The sequence below is a fragment of the Lepidochelys kempii genome, chromosome 5 (genome assembly GCF_965140265.1).
Source record: "Lepidochelys kempii isolate rLepKem1 chromosome 5, rLepKem1.hap2, whole genome shotgun sequence".
NCBI classification, from domain to species: Eukaryota; Metazoa; Chordata; order Testudines; family Cheloniidae; genus Lepidochelys; species Lepidochelys kempii.
Genome location: NC_133260.1, coordinates 61035930 through 61043239, shown reverse-complemented (window position 1 = coordinate 61043239; position 7310 = coordinate 61035930).

Here is a 7310-nt window from a genome sequence, read left to right as displayed (position 1 = left end):
GTAATACAACAACAAAAATCCAATTATGTCAAAACTGCTTTTTTATATTTGTCAGATTATTTAGTAAAAAAGCCTGAATAGTTTAGCCCTTACTGGTGTAGCAATAAGTAAACACAAATGTTACTTTTAACATAAAAGATTAACAGAAACACAAGACAAAACTGCTCTTTCTCAGTCAAATTCCAAATAAATTAGAACAGGTTATTCACAGAAAGTCCACAAAATTATTTGCTTATTGATATCAAGCTGATTAAAGAGCATTCAAATGAGCTGACATTTGCTTACCCTCTTTATCCTGCTGGGATGATTCAATGTTAAAGTTAAGGCAACAGTACAGTTGTATCGCTATCAAGTAGCTTTTCATAATTTTATAGACTTTGCTCTTAAAAAATGCTTTTAGGCTGAAAGTTGATAAAGAAACTTTTTGGAGCAAAAAAAATCACTAAAAACAAATAGGCAAACAACATTACTTCCAGTACATGTAACTTTGTGGTTTCATTTGGGTACAATGATGTGCATTGACCTGTGGCAAAGGAGGGACAGTCAGCTGGAAGTCTTATTAAATAAAGGGGAACCTTGAATATCAGCATGATTAAGCTTCACAATTCTCTCAATTTAGAAAATAAATGAAATGTCTCAAACAATTGTGTTACAATATAATGTATGTAACAGATTGTTCTGGACACTGCGGGAACACAGAAAACATCAGGATTTTGGTTTAATTATGATGCAACTTTAATAAACACATTTGGGAAACTAGCTGGCAATAACTTGTTAGGTGCAGGTCATTTTTTTTCTGTAATCTGTATTACCAGAGGAAGCTACTTGCAGCCCCCTTTTCCACACCTTTAACTTGATCTCAGTACTATTACTGTGACCCCACTGCCTTTTGTTCCTAAGATGTTTAAAGAGATACGAGGAATAGGGATTGCATCCTTGCTGTACCACATATTAGGAGCCTCAATCCCGTCCCGTGCAACCTCTTCAAAGATGCTTTCTTCTAATCTTGCTTCCACCTGTAGTTTGTCATGGAACCAGACCCCCTAGTGAATGATGACTGGTACTGAGCACCTGTCAAGATGCAACAAAAACAAGATCTTTTCAACCTAACATTCTCAACAGGGCTGGGCTTCTAAGGGGAAGCCAACAAAATCCCACACTGCCCAAGCCAATTGGTCAGTGAGGGAAAAATTCCTTCTGAGCTTCAACCCCTCCTCCAAAACAAAGGCCCTTTCCTTAGGGTGCCAATTAATCCTCCCCTTGGCTGCACAGGAACCAATGGTCTTCCACTGCATCCTTCAGTCCCCTTAATCAACTAGGAAGTTCCCCTGCCCCAGTTAATTTCCTGCTCCTCAAGCCCAAGAGGAAGATGGAAATCCTTAAAGGAGTCTCGGGGCCTTCTTTCCCCTGCTGCCCCATCTCTGAAAATAGGTCAGCTGGGGCATTTTTATTGTGAAGCTGAACTGAGGAAAGTGCTCACAAGCACACACACAGTAATCCTTTAAGGATTGTTAGGATGTATATTTAAACAAGATCTGCTCCACCTCTAACTGAGAAACTGACCACATACCCTTTGGTATAGTTAAAAGGTAAAAAATACATTTTTCACAGCGCTTCTAGGTAAAAATGTTAATTGCCACATACAATTTTATTAAAAACAGAACTGTGATGTCACTGATTAGTAATAAAGCACTAATCCTTTGTTTAAAGGACAAGAATCTTAACTTCAATATGCTCCTGAAAGTGAATGTTGTTTACAAGAAAACAAAACTAGAGAAGATTTATAGTGGCAGTAACAGAATTTTAGAAAGAACCCTCATGATTTACTGAAAAAAGGATGGAGCACACACTAAAGAAGTCACTTCTCTTTATATTTTGAAGTGCAGAGCACAAGAACTGACACTCCACAAGTCATACCCCCTACTGGCTCATTAGGACAGCAGTCACATGGATCAGTGTCCTATTTTTTCTTTCCCTTCATGACACAAGCATATTTTCTTCTCCCCGATCCTGTAAACAAAACAAAACAGAAGTCTTGTCCCTACCTCCCTCTCCACCTACCATCCAATTTCTTTTCACCTCTTAACTCACTGAACAAATCACTTATAACTGTTGACTTGAGTTCCTCTCCTGGATCCCCTCCACTGTTAGAGACTGTTCTCACCAAGGGCTTTAAGTATCCAGTTCCAAGGTTTCTGCTCCATCCTCCTCCTTGACCTTTTGACTGCTTCTACACAGTTGATAACCTTTTTTAAAATCTTGCCCTTTCTCAGCTGCCACTTCTCCAACTTCTCTTGTCATTCCTTCAGCATCATTTTCAGTGAGTCCACTTCCTCTCCTCTCTATCCTTCACCTTCTCCTAATCTCTTGGCAATCCTCTCTTCACACAGATTCAACTACTATCTTTAAACCAATACGTCAGTTTTACCCTAACTCTTGGAGCTGTCTCCAGTCCAGACCTACATCTTTTCCATGCGTCTCACCCTCAACTTAAACAGAGCTCCTTGTCTTCCCTTCAAGCCCTCCCCCACTTACTGTTTTCTTTCATTTACCATTGCCATCCTCCCTCTCAATCATGCCTGCATCCTGGACCCCATCTTCTTTCTAGATCCTGCACATCTCAATCTAATAGAAATCTTCAACTTCGTCCTCCATAGTATCTTTAAGATTTGGCCTCTTCTTCTTGTGCACAGCACTGAAATTCTAGTTCAGGCCCTCATCTACCATCCTGACCTACAGAAACCTCTTCTCTGGGCTTCCTAACACAAGACAATCTAGCTATCCTGTGTAAACATACTTTCATAGTATGGTTACTCTCATCTGCCTTCCCCCATTTCTTCTAAATATTTACTATGCCCATTTGTTATGCCTGCTCTGAATATTAGGTTATAAACTCTTTAGAGAAAGACTGATCTCTTGTTATTACATCATTTAGCACTATGGGGCTCTGCTGGTGGTTAGGGATACTGGGTGCTATGGTCTTTTACATAACATCCCCCCAGTCCTTGGCAGACATTTTTCCTTCCGTGCTGGTTAGGTACTTAGTTGCTCACTTTCACTGCTTAAGGTAGTTGTATTTAAGCGGTGGACACAGACTCTGAAGCATTTTGGGATTCTACCACATGAAAGGTAATAACAGAAATGAAAAATACTAGAACACAAAATCTACCAGTAGCATTCGGGAGTAAAGGGAAGCAACTATCTTTGGCAGGAGGTTGTGTAGGTGTTACTGTAGTGTGTAAGCATTAAACTATGGGCTAGGTAATTTGGGGCTAAAGTACACTAATTTACAGAATCTGGCTGCACTCCAGTGAAAGGGGAGGAAATTGTGCTTCTGAATGACTAGAATCAAATCCTATCTTTGCATTTTATTTTGGAAATGTTTAAGGACAAGGCCACAACAACAAAAACAGAAAAGCAGTGGTTTGTAAAGAGTGTTGTGTTTCCAGTAAGCACTCATGTCAAAGCAAGGACATTTGGGGATGGATAGAAGAGGTTATTCTAATGAATTATGCAAAGCCGAAAACTAATTTTCACACTGCAATTTTCCTGTTCTTTTGCTAAGTCCAGTTGTTTTTATAATTATACACAGTGATTTGATTTTTGCAGTTTGGCAACATAGAGGGCAACTTCTTCTAGAGGGCAACACAGAGGTTGTGTTTTGACCCTACTCTCTTTAAAACAATGACATTTACAAATAAAATAGAATTTTAAATGTTTAAAATTTTTTAATTGATGCACAGTCAAATGTGAGGATATTCAAATTTAGGAACGTTATTTAGATTTTAATTCAACCAGAGGTAAAATCAAAGAGAGGAAAAAAGAGTCTCAGTGGTGCAGCTTAAGTGTTCATACCAGCAGCCCCGCTGGAGAACTGGGTTTCAAATCTCATTGAGGATAAAGATATTCAAGAATTTTGGTGTCTGCTAGTCCTTAAATCATAGACCCACCTCATAATCTGGCACAAGTAAAACTAACCAAGATTAGAAGAGAAGGGTTAATGCAAATGAGGCTTTATGTGCACTGTCATACCTGTGTGTGGAGGCTTGCATAGTATCTGCCCATGCTGCTCCTGGCTCAACCTGGTGCATTAATCTCTCACTTTTCATTAGCACTAAATTAAATGTGACCAATTTAAAAAGGAAAATGACAACAGATAAGGATGAACTGTCAGCCTTACCTTTGAGTTTTCTGGGTTTTGTCTGACTCTCAGCCCTGAAAGTTAAATTCTTCTTTGCCTTTAACATACAGTTGATGAAATATGACATACATTACTGCAGCTGTTTGACAAGGTCTGTGCTGTTGCTATACTGATCTTGTATTTTAGTTCATGTCCGCAGACCCCTACAGAGAGAACATCCAGCACTACCATTTAACAGCAACCTTTTACCCTACATTTTAAATCCTTGTAACGCCAAAAAAGCTATTGATCTAGTGTCTGAACTCAGTATGTGCAGAAGTAGTAAATACAAAAGCTACTAGTTTATACTTATCTCATCTCAGTGTTAAACCGCATCTACAAATGAATTCTAGAAATCAAATGTTATTTGATGTTTTTAAAACATTGATTTCACAATCTCAAATCCACAGACATTCTCATTTACGTACATCCTAATGAAATCTATTTGGGACATATCATTTACCAAAAGTAAAGAGACGATGGGGAAAAAATTTTAAAAGCACCAAAGTTCCATGGACTTTCAATGAGACTTAGGCACCAAAGTCACTCAGGAACTTCTCATAACTGGTCTTGACTGGTAAATTTGCCAACCTTTCAAACCAAACCCCTCACCTTTTAACTTCAGCTATACCATGATTTACAGACCCTGCTACCAAAGACAAGCAATTAAATGGTTAGTGTGGAATGCTAAACTAGATAAAACACTTATCATTTAGGACAAAGTAACCCCATAATTAAAGAACAAAAACAAATGTGTATAAGCCATAAGAGAATGGACCAGATTCATCCCTGCTATGCCAGAGGAAATGGGAAGGCATAGCAGGGATGAAGTGAGCTGTAGCTCACGAAAGCTCATGCTCAAATAAATTGGTTAGTCTCTAAGGTGCCACAAGTACTCCTTTTCTTTTTGCGAATACAGACCAACACGGCTGTTACTCTGAAAGGAAACAAAGTTTGCTGAGAAACTGAAGGTGTATACCACTTACTTATACTGTAGTTATAGTGTGGGTAGTTTACCAACCAGCTAGTTATACAATCTACTTGTGTTTCCAGTTGATCAGTCTGTCCCTAGCTTTTGCTGTCAGTTGGGTGGTTTTAACTCAGACTACTTTGACTGTTTACAAAAAAATATTGTAAGCAGATATAAAATGAAAAGTTTGAAAATTAGACAGTTCACCTGTTTAAAGTTTCTTCTGCAGAAGTTGCTTTCCTTCTTTCCACTGTGCAGGTATGAGATCGCACCCTTTGACAGAACAGTAAGCCGGCAATTTGACTGGTAGCAAGGACTCACTGTAGGCAAACTAGATAATACCATTTCAAAGCATTGTCTCTTAAACCTGATGCTGCTGTCATACAATATGCATTTGAAAGCATTTTTCTGGATTTGACAAGAAAAAAGAACCATAATCTAATAACAGTAGTGAACTCCCTATAAATACATCTATGGTAGAGCCTTTGATAAGTGTCCCCATCATTTAATCTTATCAGTTCCCTCCCTGCTTTTTTGTGTTGAGTTTGAAAAGACCCATCAGGGAACAAGTAATTCTTCATGTTCCATGAACACTCCTAAAATCATAAGGGCTTGATAGAGAAGATATGTTATCATCAAGCCACATGGTATCCATATGAAAAAGTTCAATCTTTAGCAGTTTAAGAGCCATTATAGATAGCATGTCCCTCACACAGAAAAGGTCTGCTTTGAGAAGGCTTAAATTAATGATTGGTAGACCACCTCAAACTGACAGATCAGAAACATTCTCAGAGGAAAATTTCAGCACATACCTTAATGTCTCCAAAATACCCATCTATGTAACACGATAAGACCTCATTAAAAAAATCCTTAAGTGTGAAGTAGAAAATACCAAATTAAGAATAAATGGACAACTAGTGCACAGACACGATTAGAAAAATAAACAATTAAAATGTGAAATAATGTTTTACTGCAATCTGATTATATAATAGCTTTTATATTCTAAAAAGAGCTTCACAAACAAATCATTACATCCTACCGTCTCTATCTTCAATGTCTTTTCAATAAAATAGATGTTGCTTCTCTGAAAAAAAGACAGGATAACTGAATAATAGTTGTCTTATTGCAGATTAGTAGTCTGACTAAAACATACCCTATTTGTAAAAACAACAGCAATGTTGGTTGAATTAAATGTACCAGGTAAGAGAAAAATGTGAGACCCTCCTCAAGAATTACCAATTTGAATATCTATGAAAATTAAGAAATGCATAAAAGAAGTTTAGTTATGAGTGAGAAGAATTACTGTTCATTACTCTAACCTTTAGCTATATACAAGGGACTGTGATGACAGATAAAATTCTTTGTGTGCGTCAGCATTCCTGAATTAACCATCTTTATAGACTGACTACTCAATCCTTCTTTTGTTTTTAATTCTTTTGCAATCAAGATGAATCACAATTTTCAGAGGCCAATACAGCAACAACCCATCTGAAAGATTGGTGGAGTGTTTGAATGGGCGAAATTTAAATGCAGGATCCCAGATTCAGATATGCTTGTCTTAATGTAGTATAGAAACAGAAAAGCATTAAATACTGACATCTTTTCCCTTTTCCTTCCCAACCAGTAATCTCTTCCACTGTAGTAGTCTACAACAGTAATTCCTACTAGCATTATTGATGAAGGAAAGAAGTATATTCGATTTTTTCCCTTCTTAACTAGTATCAAGTTTAAACAGATAGGGATGCACAAAAAGATCTCAATACTAGTTTCTATAAGTATTTTTGGAGTAATTTAATCAGTCATTTAAATCATAGTTGCTTACAGATACTCAAATATTTCAGTGTAACATTACTACAGTCTTGGAGCCTTAAAGTTTTCACATGTTCTACAAGGGATTTCCTCCCCTACTGTGTGAATTCCCTTGAATAATATGGGAATTCCTCTAAAAATAAAGGGAATTTTGCTTAAGAAGAGGTGCCATTTTAAGTTTTCAGGACTGCACACATATGCTAATAGTGATACCTAGTGATAACGCCATTTACGATAACTCACCCTGAACCACATTGGTTTACCCGGGGAAATATAAGCACTTGTGTATTAATGAGTTAAGATGATAAATGTAGTCAAGTCTAAAATTAAACCAATACTAAAGACTTAATA